Source organism: Falco peregrinus, chromosome 2 (assembly GCF_023634155.1).
Source record: "Falco peregrinus isolate bFalPer1 chromosome 2, bFalPer1.pri, whole genome shotgun sequence".
NCBI classification, from domain to species: domain Eukaryota; kingdom Metazoa; phylum Chordata; class Aves; order Falconiformes; family Falconidae; genus Falco; species Falco peregrinus.
This window is the reverse complement of record NC_073722.1, coordinates 8,211,071-8,230,429: the sequence shown is the minus strand read 5'-3', so window position 1 is coordinate 8,230,429 and position 19,359 is coordinate 8,211,071.

Below are 19,359 nucleotides of genomic sequence, written 5' to 3'. Positions count from 1 at the left end.
CGCATTAATAATAATGTCATCTAGCCACACAAATTAAAACCAAAATAATTATTCTCTCAGGAGAAAGGAAAAAAAACCTAAGGTTTTGCAACCTCTCTATCATTGAGCTCTAAACTGTGTCTTGGAAATGTAATCTCAAGGAATAGTTCGACATCACCACCGTTTGAACCAAAGGAAAGCTCACATCAAACCAGAATAGTGACAAGATCCACATCCATCCTTGCTCTTGGAAATGATAGCAGTACTCCGAGAATTCCTGCCTCTTATTGCTGACTTTCAACCAGTTGTCTCTGAATGTTTCTGCACTACAGCTGTTTGTTGACAGTTTCAAACTGATTGTAGCAGCAGTTCATTGTGCTCCCAAAAGTGAACGGAGTAGCGTGGACTATCTGTAAATTCCTCGAGTTTTACTTTCTGGATGACCTGTAGGCTAATCTAAGGTTAAAATATGATACAGTGCGATTTCAGAAGACCAAAATCTCTATTACTATTAAAAGCACTCTGAAGAATTAACCTAAAGATAAGATGTTTATTCCTGGTATGTTTTATTTACGAGCTGGAGTTAACAACCTCTTTGCTGTGGGGAACTGTACAATGTAACAACTTAAGTATACTTTGTCAGGAAACTCTGGCTGAACTGCAGAAAGGGTTATGACATACGTGGCCTATAAAAAGCCACCAGAGACTGGCAAAGGATAGCAATTCAGCTTCCAGAGTCTAAAAAAGCCATCAATTTTCTTGGGTGCTCTCAGTGACTATCAAAGGCAAAGATAAAGAATGCAAATAATGACTGCAGGTTTTTAAGCTGTTTCAGAGCTCTAACTTCTTTAATAGAAACAACTCTTCTGGGCTCTCAACATTAACTACTCAAGTCAGGCCCACAAAATGTTATTTCCTAGCCCACAGAAAGCATGCCAATTTAAACAAAATATATATATATATATATATTGCTCCATTCAGGTGTTGCCAAGAGATTTCAAACAAAACAAGCCTCAATATCTGGTCCACACCCATAATTTAGTGGTTGCATCATTCAGCTTTGTTGGGAGACACAAATTTGGGTTCCTATTCTGGCTATTTGGATCCACTCCTGACAAACACTTGGGGCAGGGTAGATTCTCTTTTGTTTTAATTAGTGAACTGTTACAGAAGATGTGAAATACACAGTTTTGCAAAATATACATCTCAGTGCAAAGTTCCATAAGTTGGCCAAATTCATCTGACAGCTCACTACCTGGATGAAGTTCATTTCTCCATACCCCTCTCAGTCTTGCCCCTGCAAGCATGTTCCCCTGCTTTAGTCAAGTCAGCTCTGACATTCATTGCAATATTTAAGGGGCCAGTTCAGCTCACTAACTCAGCAGAAAACTATTCACAGGATTTTTTTCCTCTTGGTTAGCATTTCACCTTTTTCATTAGAGTTGGTATAAGGTAAATATGATTTCTTACCTCAGCTTCCATTATCTTCAGAGGTGCTTCGATCTGTTAGGAATAACTTAGCAAAGAAAATTTGATTATCAATTTTGAACATTTCTTTCAGCAAATCATGTATGGCATTATCGCCTCAGTTCTGTTAATTTCTGACTATGAATAATCTGTATTGCACTTTAAATACACTCATCTTACAATACGCTTCTGAGTATGAACTTTTCCTACATTTTTTTCTAAAGTAATCACATTGAAACCAAAAGAATAAGGGAAACCAGAAGCAATGGTCATAAAGGTAAGATGGCAGAGTCAAATGAGGTCACCCCTTTTCCTGTTGAGAGGGAGTCAGAGGAGCGTAAAACACTACCAACACATGAAGAAAGCTGGGACTTCCTTCATCAATGAGTTCTCAGGACTGGCCATCTTGCGTTTTCAAGGACCGGAGTGATCATGAGTTCAGTGATATTACATACTTGCAGCTAAATTAGGATACGTTAGTTAAGGACCTATTGTTTTGTATGTGTAGTGATGATTACTGGCAGGGACTAAGAGCGCACCACTGGCAATATATATTGTCAGTCTAGCGAAGAGTCAAGTCTGAAGCTTGAAACTGTACTGACCTGTCCTTCAAAAACTCCCGTCACAGCAATTCCTAACCTCTAACTGATGTACAGACTGAGCTGTATTCAGTTCAGAGCTATATTCAACAGAAAGGACCGTGGCAGTAAACTGCTGGCTGGTTTTAGAGGACAACCCCCCGGCCGGGCAGGTGCTCCTCTAGTTCCTGGTCTGCCTGGCCAAGGCACAGATGAAAGCACAGGAGCAGCTACAAATCAGTACGATAATTCTGCAGCCAGAAAGAAGGTAGCAAACACCTAAGTATTTAACTGACAGCATGAGACTTGACCAGTCGGCATTTTTTTCTATTACAAACAAAAATCTTTGCAAGTGTATATGAAAGCTCTAGCAATTCCCAGCTCTACCAGCTGCGCTTTACCATTGAAATGGATAAAAGGGTCCTGTGATATTCTTGTAAAAAAAGTGGAGGCCATGGAAAAATGTTTGCATGTCTTTATACTTGAGGATCTGCAAGAACTTAGATATGCATGTATAAATAAACATATATATACACCTACGTATATATACATATAGGCATTTTAACTAGATATTAAGCAACATTGTTTTCTCTAGCAATAATTTTGTAAGTGGACTGAAAGCGATTCAAGCTTCAAAACTCCTGTTGAGTTCATAGGGCCATGGTCTCACCACTCGGACTTCCTAAAATGCATTTTGCTCTTAGTAGATACCATTAAATCTGCTGGCTACATATGCACAATGCCCTACTATTCAGTCTCCATATTCTGCTGTGCATTATAAGCCCTGCAGTATTCGTCAGAAATGTTTGCAGAGCAACCATGGCAACATACAAATAAAATATAAAAAGAAGAAATATTTTTATTTTTATATTGAAGCCAAATTAATTTGAGTATCATTCTGTTTTGTAGGTTAATGAAATAAAAGATAAATTAATTACTGTCATAAATAAATATTAATAACGCAAGCACCATGATAACAACAACTAATGAAAAAGCCCCTTCATGGAAGCGCTCACCCTAAAGGGTAAGAGATATGCCAACCTGATAACCTCACCAGGGGTTATGAAAAATCCGCACATTGCCTGACAGCCTAAGGTAAAGTCTTATGGCAGTTCTTCAAGTGGATAAAAGGCAAAATGGAATGCATTGCAAAGAGGTACCGTTTATCTAAATCAGTGGAGACATTTCCTACTGCATTGACCTTCACTGCATCCTGAGGAGTATAAAAGGCGTTAAGGAACATTTTAAAAACACCCAGGGGTTTTCTTTATCTAGGTTTTCTCCCTGATCAAATAAACTGGAACTCTTTATTATAGATATTTCCCATATTTCAAGTTAATGTACATTTCTCTGCAGCACAGCCACCTAAATAATCTTAACACTTCACGAGGGCCTGACAGTCTCCCAGAAATGTCATATTCCTCCCTGGATGAACATCCCTCAGAACGATAGCTTTGCAATGTCCCTTTGCACTGACACTAACTGAAATGATTATCCTTAAGATGACCAGGATCTTGAAATGGAATGCAAGGACCAACGTTTAACATCAACACAAGTACTAAAGGGTGGAAAACCAGTGTGTATAAACTGACATTATGTATGTGACAGAGTTCACCTGTATCTGTTCTCTTACTCCAGTGTTTATGAGAAATACTACAGCCAACAGAAGGGTAGTTACCTAAGACAGCAAAGTAAATTGCTCACTCCTAGCTTTTTCCTCATGAAGACTCAGAAGTAAATCAGGCAACAATAACATTGGCAGCCAAACCTATTAGCAGACCTTCAGTAACCCAGAATGGGCATGGGTTTGAGCCTATATGTCACCTTAGCACCACTGAATCAGTCTGTTCAATTCATCCCTATTTATAGAGGCATTCATGATCAGAGAACAATTCGCAGACATGGACTATAAAGATATATTGCACTTAAAATCTTTATACAGCTTTCCTCTCTCAACTGTTAAACGTTGTTCCTTGCAAACTAGGTTTTCACTCTAGGATAAAATGGTAAAAGCAAGCTCTGCGCACAGACTGTAATGGTATTTCACCCACAGTGTGCTTTTTGTCTGTTGGACTTGAACGCTACCAAATGAGCAAGGCTTAAGTAAATAAGACAATGATAAATCCACTTCTTATTCTACTTAGGGCAACATACAGCACTGCAATAAGTAGTGGGTCCTGACTACATGAGGTATATTCATTTCTAAAAATCAGCTTCAATCTCTGCATTCTTTCCAGTAATATAATCTGGAAACATTTGTAAGATAAAAATACAGAATTAAGGAGAAAAAAAAAAAAAAAGGGTTTAATTTAAGGAATTTATCTATGCTCTCTCTCTCTTTTTTAAAATCACTCATTTTGCCGTTATAACATTGTTTGCACCTGAATTTGAGTCTTTCCATACTTCCTTTTACTTTCTTCATAAGCTCTGATTTTTATCTAGCTAAACATCCAGTTCCATTTTATATACCTTTTCCCAAATTTCTCAGCAAAGGTATATTTGATTTTAAGCAGAAAACAGGCAAAAAGTCTCAAAGTAAATCGATACCTTTCATATAAATAATGTCGTGAGGTGTGTAAAGTGTTTCATTTAATACCATGGGGAGTGACTTTATATGAAAAGTAATTTTTTTCAAGTACAGACATGTGAATTCCAAGCTCTTTATATTCTTTTCATATATAAATTCTCAAACTTATATGCATGCTTTACAATTTCATGTTCAATACATCTGAGTTTATGAGTTTCTGCATACCATTAGTAACTTTCGTCCTGCTACACCATGTAATACTTATTATAGTTGTGTAGTTTTTCTTCACAATTCAGCCATTTTTCCTTGTTACGCTTCCAAAGCACAGATTTATTTCTGAAAAATATAAAAGATACATGCTTTTCTGCTTAACAAGTAAACTGCAGAGAGCAATTATAATCATCACTCAGATCACAAGATTATTCCATAAAGCCCAACAACAACAGAACAGTGGCAGAATAAAAGCAGTTCTCAACAACATTTTTTAAAAACTATTGATCACAATATTGGAAATACATTGCCCTAAGATTTCTTATGGGAATTTGTGTTTTACATCCATAGCTGACAAAGCAGCTGCTTTTAAAATTCAGGGTAAAGAACTGTGTGTCTTGCCTGCCTATTTCATTGAGTCCTTTGCATCTTGTCTCTAAATCCAGCACACGGAGGAGTTTTTGGGTTTTATCCTCTCCTCTTCTCAAAATTAATGTGAGTCATATAAAGCACCTGACACTGGTAATCATTCCTTTATATTTAAAATATATGTAGCTAGAACAAATGTATGACTCACTTGGCCACGTTCCATAGCTGTGCTACTGTACCTGAATAGCTCTGCAGCACTCCACCTTTCGTACGTATTGCATGCTTTAAAGCTGTCTAGTGTAACAGATAAATCTGGGCAATCACATATTTTATAATGATTTCTCCTGACATTCTCAATTACATTTTGGAGAGCCTTGAGTACAACATTTCCAGCAGTTCCTTCAAGAGACAGCATAAATTTTGTTAAACTGTAACAGAGTGCTGCGCAGGATTTATTTGCTGAGCAGTTAGCTCTGGTTACACCGTCAAAGGCAGGAAGCAAAATTGCATCAAATTTCAGTGGCAGTAATTAATTTGTTATTTTGAAGGAAAATACTAAGAGCCAAGCTACAAACAAAGATTAAATTCATATAATCACAACACAGAAACATTTCTTTAAATTGCCTACAAATCAGTGTGGCGTGCAAACCATCATATAAGAAAGCCACTGTATATATTATTAGGGGGCCTTGATAACAATTTTGGCAATAGGCTAGAAGTTAAAAAAAAAAAAAAAAAGGTATCAAGCCAGTGTTCTCAACCACCACCTAACAGCAGGTAAATTCCTATGTATACAGATACTTCTCACATACTATGTGGAAACCTAGTTTGTTAGGGTGATGGGAAGGTAGTGGAATTTAATCTTCGTGTGTAAAAGCTGAAATATTTTGAAAACTCATAAATTGGCTCCACTTTTTTTTCCTGGGGGTGTGTCTTTTTTGTTTGTTTTTTTAATCATTCCAATCTGAAAACTGTTCTTAAAAACAAAGCATGAATGTATGAATACTATGTTTTACTACTCTACTAGCAAGACAGCCAAAACCACTACTCCCTAAGAGGGGTTCAATGTGGTAATTTATAACACTGTGTTTCTTGTATGGCTGAGAAGTTCTAAAGAGAGAGTTGTGGTGTGTCTCTAAAACAGAAATACCTGTCCAATTCTCCTCCCACAAGAGACTGGGAGCATGAGTAAGGGAAGGAGTGATGTTATTTTTTTAAAGGTTCAAAACACAAAAAGGACTATGGACAAACAGGAAACTGTACTGATACATGACATTCCAGTTTACTCAAAACAGACTGTTGAGAAACATCATGTACATAAACCAACGGAGAAAACAGTATACTGAACAACAAAACATATTACAGGAGCAAGGGAAAAAGTAGCATTTCACCAAGAAAATGCCTATCCTAAACACAGTATTTTCCAAAAAGGTCCTCAACAAAAGAAAGGAGGTGAGAGGAAGATTGCTTAATAGCTGATCTAATAAGATATTCTCTACCACGTTGACTTTTCAGTAAATTCCCAATTTATAGGAGGTCTCCATTTAGTAAGTATTTTCAGTTCCATGCAAAACCAGAGTCTAAACTATAAAGCCAGAGGGAAAAAAATAATTAAGGAGTTTCTTATATGCACATTAGGAATGACCTAGTGCCAACAACTCCATTTCAAGTCAGTCTGTGTGCTCTTGCTGTGGAGTATTAGAAATTGCAGGTCTTGTGATAGAAAGATCAAAGGCTTGGTTTTGAACATTGAGCCTGAAATTCTTTTGCTTTGGTGTTCCCAGCTATAAAGAAGGGTAATAGCATGTCCCTCCCACAAATAAGCTCCACAATGATGCATGCATCTATAGAAAGGTACTTGCATAACAGTGATACATACTTTATTACAAAAATAAACCACATTTTGGTCCATAAAAGCAGCAAATTGAGTTCTACACTTGTGCTGAAGATATTTTTGAACAACCACGGCCCCAGTTAATTTTAAAGCCGTGTGTGTAGAATCAGCCACAAAGGCAGACAGCCCATAAGTGGTCTTGAAATAGTGCCTTTCTGATACAGTCTGTAGGTGCACTAAGTACTACTGCCACGAGAACGAGAGAAAGGTGAGAAGTTACCAAAAAGAGGATCAGCAAGTGGAGTTTCTTTTAGTGTGTGGGCATAAATAAACCCAACATGAAGAACAGAAGAAGCTCATACAGCCTATGGATTGTTGACGACACATATTTTCAAAGTGATGTTCATAAGCAGATTTCTCTGACCCTTTTTCAAATCTTGCATTGTTTTCCCTTTCCTGTATTTAAATTCTTTTCATTTCTCACCTTCCACAGCTTATCTCTCTTTCTCACTTATTAAATGCATTTTATATTCTCTCTTCTTCCTAATTCTGCTTAGTTGCTGTCATAAACCCTAAATCACCCAGAGTTTTTCTCTCTGCCTTTCCCTTAGACTCTTCTTATCTTTTCCTTGAGAACTGTAACTCTCATTTAAATTCATTTTCAGGGTGTCAGCAGCTTCTCAAAGCTGTCTAATTTTTCTCCAGCACTACATTCCAGTAAACATAATATGTCATCCAATGGAGGGCCTGTTTATCTACGAGACAGAATATTTACCAGTCTAGTAGGGACGCCCCATCTGCAGGAGATGAAACTTCCTCCCCATGGCAAACCCCTTGGACCTTCTAAGATTAAACCAATAAAAGTTATTGTTTTATCACAGAACTTCAGTGATCTTATAAAGAGAGTTATTGAATATGGTGACAAACTGTCCACAGAGCATGCCCTGGGCTGCAGGAACAGAGCACTTTCTACATTCTGCTGAGTTGTTCCTTCCAGAAGCAGCAACTCATGTCAGTGATTAAGAAGAACCTGGTGCAGATTCAGCACAGTTGGAGGCCAGCAAACTACAAGCTGCAGCAGCGACTGCAGTAAGTGAATTTAAAATTAGATACCGAAAACTTCTAAAAACAGAAGAATGGAAGAAAAGAGGAAAGTCCTAAAGCATTGTAACTGGATTTAAAGAAGTTGTAAAACTTTTACACCGATATCTCAGGAAACTTCTCCAGCAAGCTTTACTCACCTTCTAATAGTGTGTGTTAACAACCATAATCTCTGTCTTCAATGGCAGCAAATTATGCTCATTTTCTTTTTATTTGTTCTTTAAAGAGCACTTAGATAAAAATAATTGTAGCACTCTTCCTTGAGAAGTTTGGGTATAGTGGCTAATTGATATGGATCTGCTTTAGAAATAAATGCGCTTTCACTGCGATACTATTATTTTAACTCTGTTTGCCTCACGCCATAAGCATGACAAGTTTTTGGATAGAGTTATATATTGTCCCATTCTTATTAATTTTTAGAAAAAAGAAAATAGCCACTGAAAGAAAAAATAAAAAATTAGGACTATTATTTTCACGTTCATTGACTTAAGTTCCGTAATCGGTACTTACATTATAGTTCAGCTGTATATTGTCATTGAGAACATGAATGTCACATATGGCATTTGACTGTTTCTGTCGTCACACCAGTTTGAGACTACCTGTAAATATTATTTTTGTGTTATCTGTATTTTTTTATAAGCAAAGGAAATTTATGAAAGATGAGACCATAACAATCCCCCCAGCCTTGCCCAGATTTCGTTCTGGAAGAATAACATCCCTTGAGATTTTCCAGGAATCTGTGCTATAGTGGCAATTATTAAAATTCATGCATGGAATATTCATCAAGAAAACTGAACATTGTTGTTTTCTTTACCTTATCTTCACAAGTATGTTGTATGCCGAATATCTGCTTTCTTTTCAACCAGGCGTACCAAGAAAAGCACAGTATACCATATAACCAACACTCTGTTCTTCTTTTCCTCATTGAGCAAAATACAAATTTTAGCCAAGGAGTAGCTCTCTAAAAGTAGACCTAAAAAATTATTAAGGAAACATGACATCAATTACACTTCTGTATCACCTCATTACAATCAGATTAGAAATAAGTATTGTACGGAAAATATTTCAGTGTGGAATACTTTGAATGATTAGGCATTATTATGTGTATTGAGTCTAGAAAGCAGTTACTCCAAAAAGGAAATAAGGGAGACTGCACATACGAGCTTCCAGCACAATATTGTAGCCAAGACATTCTTTGAATGTGTAAGGGACCATCTGGAACAGAAGAGAGGCGGTGTTGCCTCTGTAGCTAGTATGGAAACTGCAATATCAAGACAATACCATACACTGGGCCCGGTTTGAATACCTACAATTCAGAAAAGATGTTGAAAATGAAAAAGACCTAGATCTACCTTCACCAAGGCACTTCGTTATCTCAACCCAAAATCACATCGTACATTGAAGGTTTATAGTATAACTTGATTACAAGCAATCAGTATCTAACAAGCAGATATTTCTGATAGCAGAAGGCACTTTAACAATCTAACAGGCAGTTATAACAAAATCCAGTGGCTAGAAACTGACAGCTAAATAAGTCCAGAAAAGAAGAGGTGCACACTTTTAAGAGCGAGAGGAAATGCTAACAATGTTTCCAGAAAACTATCTAATTCTCTGTACTAGTTCATAGACTGAATTGATTTTTGAATGTTGCAAATTTACACCGTGAGGTATAAATTTGCTACTAGTAAACAACTGTTTAAATTGCAACAGAAAGCAGTTACGCAGTGATTGGACTACGAAGAAGGTCAAATCATGCAGAAAGTCATAATGGAACCCTCCTTTTAAATCTACGAGTTAGTCCTGTGTACTGTCTCTGAAATGTAAATACTAAAGATTATTCTTTGTTTTGAAAGAATTTAATGTCTATTTGGATAGCAAAATTAGAAAGCTGCAGAACATTCCTTATTCAGCTAGTGTGCTATTAAGTGCAAGATATACAGTAAGTACAACAATTTCTTATGAACTTAAGACTGGAAATTGTTGTGAAGCCTACACCGCGCTGTTTTCAGCAGTCTGCATATTGATTGCAGTTGTCCAAATTAAATTAGTACGTACATGTGGGAACCTCTGAGATTTCTTTAAGGCAGGGGAATTGCCTGCTTGTGGTAATGTCTTAAATGTTGTTTCCATTACCTTAAGACCATCTTCCTCTGCTAGACAAAATACCATTTACTTCTGTCAAATCAATTAGCCTTTCTTTTCAGAACGAGTAAGCGTTCATTCTGTCTGTATTGAAGCTCTTTTAGTCAGCCATTATCTACTGTGTGTTTGTGTACCACCTAGAAGAGCAAGGCTCTCACCTAATAGATATCACTGCAAAAATACACATTAAAAGATAGCAACTAAAAGGAAAATACCAAAGCTAGACTCTTCCTATTTGTTTTAAATATCGGCCGCTGCTAACCTAGATTTTGTGAACTACTTAGTATTCGCCACTGTCTCACAAGAGACCAAGAAATTCAAACACTATAGTTCCTAAGTACCCCAAACGTCACCAAACAGGTAGCGGCATTTGAAGGAAAGACTATAAAGCTTACTTATATAAATTCATGACCTACAATCTTAATTTTCAGTTCAACACAAAACAGAAATCTGAATTGGGTTTTCTTTTTACTAAAAAATTGAGAGCTAAATATGTTTATCTAGCAGAAGGCCACTGTGCTTTTCTCTTTCCAGCCCAGAACCAGTTTTCAGTTCGACTGAAAAACTGAAAATTCTTCAAAACTAAGGACTACAGTGAAAATGCAAGACATCAACTGTAGAAGAAAAAACAGGCACCATTTTAATGCCAGCCTGATATCAACTCAGAGAATGCATAACTTTCTACAGTTTACATTTTTGTGTCCCTTTCACAGCGTTCAAAGATGCAGAAGGAACTACAGATCCCACAGACCACACCCAGCTAAACATCCCTGTCCTGAGCTCCTCAGCCATGCTGGAGTACTTCCAGGAACAAGAAAAAGAGACACATATATCTCAGAAGTACAGCAGTCATCTTTTACAGCTTGGACTTATGCACACCACTGCCAGACGTCATAAATCCAGATAAAAGAGAGTCTGAGATAACCCACATAAAGAACTGCTCATTGAACTCCCATAATCTATACGGCAGCCAACGAGCATGGAAGCAGGCTATTAAGCATGAACTCCACAACTGTCTTCTTAAGTGCCTGCAAGCTCTCGGATGAATGGAAGTAGGGTTCAATTTTTGTGCAAGACTTCAACACCACATTGCCTGGTATTGGATTTTGAATGCTTTGGACTCTTTATCATTATGAATTTTTTATAAATGTTACTTAATATGCAAGCGCTATGAGATTGTACATTAACTGGAGAAACAGTGTAATTTATGGGAGATACAAGCAATTTTCATATACTCAGCTAAACTGAAATAGAGAGCTAGCCTTTTACCACATGGCTTATTCTCAGCTGTCATGTAACACAGCTCTCTGCCCCGTGAAATTACATGCTTTCACAATCAGCACCCTGTCCACTCCTCACAGTTCTCTTGGTTCCTTAGGTCTTTTTGTTCTCTCAAAGCAAAGCCCTGTTACAACGAAAGAAAGATAATACTCTTCATCTTACACCGCCTCACTGGACAGGCAGTTACCAAATGACAAATATAATAATAAACAGAGAAGAATAGAGGAGGCCTACAGGGATGAGCAAAGATAACATTTGTTTTTCCTCTGTAGGGGTATAACCATCCCTTCTGTTCCCCTTGTGTTCTGCTCTGTAGTTACTCTTCTAGCCACTACACAGCCCACTTTTTTGTCTTCACATTTATCAGACTCCGATTACACTGTGACAGGGTATGAACAAATATATGTTCCTTGTTTTGAATCTATCCTTCTCAAATGATGTAGGATCAAGACACCCGAGGCAGGACTATTAAAGGGGGAAAAAAGCAGAGAGAAAACTAAGTCTAGAGTTAAGAATATGACAAATGAAGTAAATAACAAGCAGACTACAGACAGAACACAGGACTTGCATGAAGAAATAACTGAAAGGAAAGAATACGCATCATCTTTCAACCTTCTGCTACAGCATTTCCAGAGTGTGTGTGTGTGTGGGCGGGGAAGTGCCCTTATTGCAAATTTTCTGCTCTCCTTTGTGCTCTGGATAAGCCACATATATTCTATGGGGTAGAGGAAAACACAGTGTGGAGAATTCTAATTTCCCACTAGTTTCAAGAGAAGGTTATAGGTCTTAGGGCTTTGTAGCAGAACATGCTGCAAAGCAGCCAAAATAATTACGAGGAGGTAAGGGAGTAAAGGTGGTTCCTACTTCCTAGGTCACTGAAGGATGCAGCATCCCAAAGGCAGAGATAGATTCTGCAGGCATAGGAGTAGAAAATAACTGCCTGCAAAGCAGCTCATCGAGCAATCCACCTATACCATTCCCCTTTGACCACGGACACTGAGAGTAGCTGCACCGAGGGTCACACACATGGTGACATATATATACAGGAAATACTGATTTTGGTGCCAAGGAGGTTCTGTAACATGAGGTAATGACAGCTGAATTTAGGTGTTACTCTTTGGTACGTGTGGTTCTCGCTGAAAACACTCATTGAAATTTAGTGCTAGTGAACAGTCAAAAGCAATATAAAATAAATGGGCAGGCAGAACTATAACATACATGCATTGGACAGATGACAAATGTGGCTATTTTAAAATTATTGTTACACATTATTGAGCAAACCTATCTGAAATGATAAGAAAAACTCACTCCTTGCAAGACTCATCTACTATCACAGTGTTCTCTCTCTACAGGTGACAAACATTTTGGAAAATGACTATACCTACTCTTTGAAATCTTCTCTGCCTCTATGCCTTTCCATAAAGTGATACTGTTTCTATGAATGGCTGTTTTTGGATATCACCTCCTAGCATCTGAAAAAAACCTTCTCCTCTGAAGTTTCATCATGAGTTACTTTGTACGTAATCTTTTCCCCCCCCACACCTTTTACATATGTTTAATAAGCCCTTAGTACAATGAAGCTCCAAACTCTATAATCAACAGATTCAGGGTCTTGGTGTACTTTGCTCTTAGAATGGAAATAAAATAGTATAGCCAAGAAAAAAAATATTAATCAACAGTTATCTTTTTTAAGCATTTTTATGCAGCATTTCTCTTTCAGATGGAAGAACAAGCACCTATGTTTCAATTTTTTCCTAAGCTGCATCCTCTAAGCAAGCCTCCTTAAGACATCTCACTACCAGCGTCAAAGAAAGTGGATACTCTGCTTATTCAGATGGCATTCCCTCATTCTTGCCCAAATGAATTCTGTATTTCCTTCAGGCTCACAGAAACCTAAAGGGATTTGGGGGTGGGGTGGGGTGGGTGTTCAGGAGAATTGGCAGAAAATATCATGCTATGTCAAAAATAGTCTGATTTCATGTTGGTGGTGTTGTCTCTAAGTTACCACTATCCTCTTAAATAGTCAGTATCTGCCAGATACTACTGTATTATTTGTGCTCATAATAAAGAACAGCTCTGGTATGTCTGATGTGCCAGAAAGATAGTATCATTCCAAGCAAAACGACTGAAAATCAGCATTCAGGGATACTTAACAAAAAAATGAAAACAAGCCCCCAACAACAAAATGAAAACAAACCCCCACAAGACTACCTACTACGTTCAGCAGGTTACAGCAGCTCCTATTAACAACAGCTCCTGTGATGTTTGCTATGGACCGGATGACTTTTCCAAAAGTTGTGTCAGGCCTAGCAGCTTACTCTGTCTCTGTTGTCTTTGTGTCTGAAATTGCAAGAATGGCATGTTATGATTGATGTATCTCCTGGCACTCCTGCTCTGAACCAAATCATTCTTGTTTTCAGGATCTGCGAATACTAATTGACCTTCTTGAGAATTCATTTCAAAAAACGATAGGCTTTATGTTGGGCTTTTCATTAGCAGCATGGATGCAAGCAGCCTTACAAAAGCTGCGTGCACGTTGTGATCTGTTCTTCGCATAGGTCGCTCACTTGGATCCCTACTGGAAAGTACCACTATTTGCAGAATCATATAACAGATAAGCAACAATTATTACCAAGAGAGTCAAAGGAACTTGTGGCACAGTAACATTCAGGACTGTCATTTGTATCTTCAAGAAACAAAAATCCATTGTTTCTTACAGGCCAGCTTTGGATCTTACACATTTCATTACCTATAGTTGAATAAAGACCTAGGTGTTTAGGTTACTTTATATTTTTGAAATAGGTAAAATGCACAGAAAATACTAACATTTTTTCAGTAGTCAAGTTAGAGAAGCTAGACAAGCTTGACGGGTTTTGCTATTATTGAATTGTAGCACAGGATTAAAAACTAGATTTCCCCCATTATTTGAAGAAATTGAAGCTCCTTTATGTTGTTGAATACTGAGTGTCCACTAACACCTATCTGAAAGTGGATTGAGAAGCTTTTCATTAGGCTTTCTTACTATAAAAACAATTTCCCAGTTTTGCTTATATAAAACATCATCAACAAGAAATAAGTTAAGAGATGCCACTCACCATAGCAGTTTTGAATGAACTTTTGTCTTCCTTCCGAAAGATAAAACTTTGAAACCCAAACCAACAACTCTTCCCTAACAAAACTATTCACCAAATATGACTAAGAGCGTAAAAATCACTTATGGTCAGGATATTTTGTGACCAAAGAATGGCCTTGCCTTTGAATAATTTTTTTGTTAATTCTGAAACAATTTGATGCTAACCTCAGCTAACTCAAATGACTGAATCATCTTTCTTCTGCTCCTCAGCTGTCTAAGAGAAAAATCTCAGTTAGGTGATGCTAATAGCTACTTGATGGCGGCAAGACCTCTCTACAGCTGATCTGTGAATAGTTATCCAGCCCCCACTGAGTTGTTGCAGCATTCCAACAGGATTGCTGTTTCTCAGTTTCTCTTCCCTTCAAAGCTCCAGTTGTATTCTCCAGCACAGTCCTTAATCTGCTTATCTCCAGAATTAAAATGGGAAACAAAATAGGTCATCTATTTACATATTCATAACTATTTAAAGCTTGTCAATCTCTTTCATATAAATCTGCCTATTTTCCTGCATGCAGTTCCCTTTAATGGTTTATTATCTATCAAACCATAGTTGTACAGTACTTTTCTTTATTCCCTTTGTTAAAGGACTTGGGAATTTAACATTTTTTTTCTTTTAATTACATCTGAAATTTTCATCCATCATTCATCATCATCTCAGTCTGTTTTTCTTTTATGGAAAGTGATTGTATAAAAAATTTGCAACAATACAATCCCTCAGGCTTGAATTGTACTTGCATAGAATTATTGATAAGAACAGTGTAACATGTCCTTCTGATAAAACATGGGTTTTTTTCAGAAACCATGCTTATTCATTTATTAGTAATGATAAAAATTGCCAGGGGCTGTATTTCTTATGCCTCTGTGTAAAGAATGAACTGCCTCAAGCCTAAACATCTCCCACAAGATGTCTTCCCTTCTGGAAAGCAGCAACATATTTATGCTAATGATTAAAAACGTTCTCTGGATCTATTCTTGTGGTTTTTTGGAAGCAAAACTTTTGGTTTTTTCCCACCTCTTTTTTCTTTGCACGTTATCATATTTCATTCATAAAGAAGATCCCTGTAACGAATCAAGTATGCCAAAAATCACCCTAACATGTGACGTTTCAGAATAACTTCTACGAAGTCAATGGAATATTCCATTGTTTAAGGTAAAAACTGTCAAAGTGTCCTATATGATGGCAGTATGGAACATGAAGCCAGCACGGAGCCAAAGAATTACAGTTTTTCAGCCATTCTTGGCTGCACTGTTCCCCTCGACAGATCCAAGACACAGCAAGAAAGAAAAACTTTTGCCAAATATCTAATGTGAATTCATACCTAACCTTCCAGTCTGTGCAGCCAACAGCCTAGCAGAGTTTCCCCACATCAGAGTTAAAGATACTACCAGCTCGCAAAATCATTAGAACAGCTTTGGAGAAAGAAAGAGTTACCTTGAGTTTTTTTCAGGTATCTTTGACATTATGCACCTCCTATTTTGAAATCATACTTAACGTTAATATTTTTATGCTACCTTGTAAGTTTCTAATTAAGACCTTCACTAGGTTTGTATGGACTGCTATACTGCAAGAGATCCCCCTCGAGGACTGTACAGATTCCCATGTATCATTCTAACATGTTTTTTTTATCTGCAGTTGACAGGAGAAGATCAAAATGCAATCATCATCGCTATACTGAGATCAAATCAAGTAGCCAGTTTTTCTCATATCAAAGTCAATATTACTTCATTTTTAAAATAATGGGTTTCATAACAAGTTCTAATAAATTCACCACACAATCTATCTGCTCAGAGGGAAAAGCATTGCATAGTAAACACCACTTTTGGTACCACTACTTGATAGCAACCATGATACTTTTAAGTAGAATGAACTTCAATCTGCAATGCAGAGCCAAAGTAACCAGCACACCTGCTTGCAGTTTTTGCCAGCGTGGTGGATGAGTGATATGGGTAACTGTCACATGCTATAATTTCATAAGATATTCCACGAAATATGTTAACAATGAATTCTTGATAAGGCTGTTGGCCAGTTCCCAAGCACAGACGTAACCTCAGTACATTAAGGTCTTCTCCCAACTGCCATGTACATCAATAAAAAAATATTTCCCTGTAGAAATCGCTCATTTATAGAACTAGTGTTGCGTATTACAAAATATAAACATGTCTTCTCCTGTTATCAAAACTCATTACACAAACAAAACCTGGAGCCAAACCAATCAGTCCTATTGAATCAGCATTCTCCAACAGAGCTTTGTCCTGTCTAAAAGTTACTGACCGGGTCTAATTCTACTTAACTGCTTTGCAAAGGCCTTTTGAGAGTTAAGGATGAAAAGCAAAGTATTAGAACTATCTATTGCTGTTATTCAACCCTATCAACCTTTTCTCCAGAGGCTGTGGGAAAAGAAAGAGCGATTTAGCTATTAAGAACATGGTATACTCATACCTAGAGAAGAACTGAATTTAGCTACGGCCTCACACTCTGCAACCATAATCCAAAGTTCAACAGGTGAAGGGACAGATGATCCAACAATTAAAGTAATTCACCAATAAGCTGAGCCTTAATTAAGACTTCTCACTCTACTGCCAGTTTCCTGCATGACCTCACACAGCTCACTCAACTATAGCAACTGGAAGAGGGTCTTGAAGCTGGTCAGCTCTTACAGTGGTGGTACCTTGTGGCCCGAGCAGCCCAGCCAGCCGTGCTGCACTCCCAGCACCCTGCAGAGAACCGACCCTGCTTCTCTGCACCCACAGTACAGACAGGCAGCCCTAATCTGCTTCCCAGAAATACTGATACTGGCACCCAACCATTTCCCTCGCAAGAATTGCATCAGAAGAGCTCTATATTAAAATTGTGTTCTTTCCTCAGTTCATTAATTTGAGAATATAGTAGCGAAAGTATCCAGTTTCTCATCATTTGTTGATACACAGATCAAACCTGTCCCATTTAGCTCATCTTCTTGAATCTCTCAGGAGTAACACTTCTGTCACCATTATGATCTCTTAATAAAAGGTTCCTTGAGGGAAGGTGGAGTTGATTTCCTGACTGATAACATTTGTCACTTTGAAGAGTCAAGGGCAAAGATACTGTTGGCAGACCTGATCCAGGAAATACTTGTACAAGAGACTGCAGTAGCTTTTTTTTTTTTTTTTTTTTAAATGTTAAAGCACCTATTTATTCCCTTGGATGCATATAGCTTCTACACTCTTTGTCTTTTATGGGCAATCAACTAGATCTATTTCTTCATCTATTTAGTAGGCAAAAGAATCATCATTTCAAACAAATTAGAACCATAATATTTAATACTTATTTCCAACATTTTTGTTCTACGGGACATAAAATTTGGCTGTTATTTTGGTATCTAAATAAACACATGTGCTAAAACCATTGCATTGTTTGTAGTGAAAAGAACAAGAAAATCAGGTTATGGTATTAATTTTAAATAGACAGATTTCTTTTACTGTTGTTTTATTCTATTATGCCCTTGCATTATCCAACGTCTTCCAAGAACATATTTTTCATAGTCTTTGATAGAATAACATTCTTTTAGGTTTTTTCTCTGGGACACTGAACATAAGCCAACAACATGCCCTAAACTGTTGGAATTTAATATTACCTGAAGTGCCATAGTGTTTAAAGCTTGGCAGAAGCATCCATTTAGAAGGTTTTAAGTCTGATATCTTGGCCAAAATGCAATAAGGCCAGTAATCACCTGGCCTTCAAAAACCTGCTTGCAGTGATACAGAAGCAAGGTAGATTTATGAATGTTTCAGAGAACTTGGGCCTAGCTTGAGATCAGATCTCCAGATTTCCTCACTTCAGTTTCATCTCCATATCAAGCCTGCACAATATGTAAGAAGTTCCCTATACTGATAACATTAGGGTTTGCCTTTGAGACAAGGAAGCCATATATTTTGATACTCCATCATGAGGCTGGAAGAAAGCACATCAGACCTCATAATTCCGGTGTGACATTTTAATCTTGACCAAATGTTGAATTGCTCAAAAATATACACAGAGAGCGCAAGGTGCACAAATGACACACACACAAAAGAGACCCTCAAACAACCAAACACCCACACCAAATAAAAAATGCCGAAAAACCCCCAAAACAACAAAACCACCAAACCCACAGAAAGCAAAAAACTAAACCCCACAAAACACGGCCCTAGATCATCAAAATTATTATTGTACTTACCACTCTTCCCTAGCAGTGGGGTCTGGAAAAGCTCAAGATGAGGAAAGTCTGGCCAAACAGCCAGCGCAATGCTTCTGACTGGGCTATACAATCCAGCTTCCAGAAATTCATATGCTCAGGCCACACATATATCCCTGCTGCAGGACAGAACTTTACTCTTACACATCTCCATCTACAACTGCCGGCTTTCCAGATACCTGGCACAAAACTAGAACCTCTGGAGCATACTTCATAACGTGAAGAACGTTAAAAATGTACTGGAAGTAAATGAAGACACATTTTATTATAAGGCAGTTAAAAACTGAAGTACCCACTTCATAACATGAAGTCTATGAGACTGCGGTCTTAAATATTGATTTTGTATTCATTGTCATTGACAGAAGCAATTCTGCTTTGCTGAATGTAATAAATATGACTTTAAACAGAATAAGGCCCTTTAAGCAAGAAATTTTACATCTATCTGTTTATGAGCCTAAAATTAAAACCACTAGAATTGAAAAAAAGAAAAAAATAACCAAGGGGGTTTTCAAAAATTTAAAACT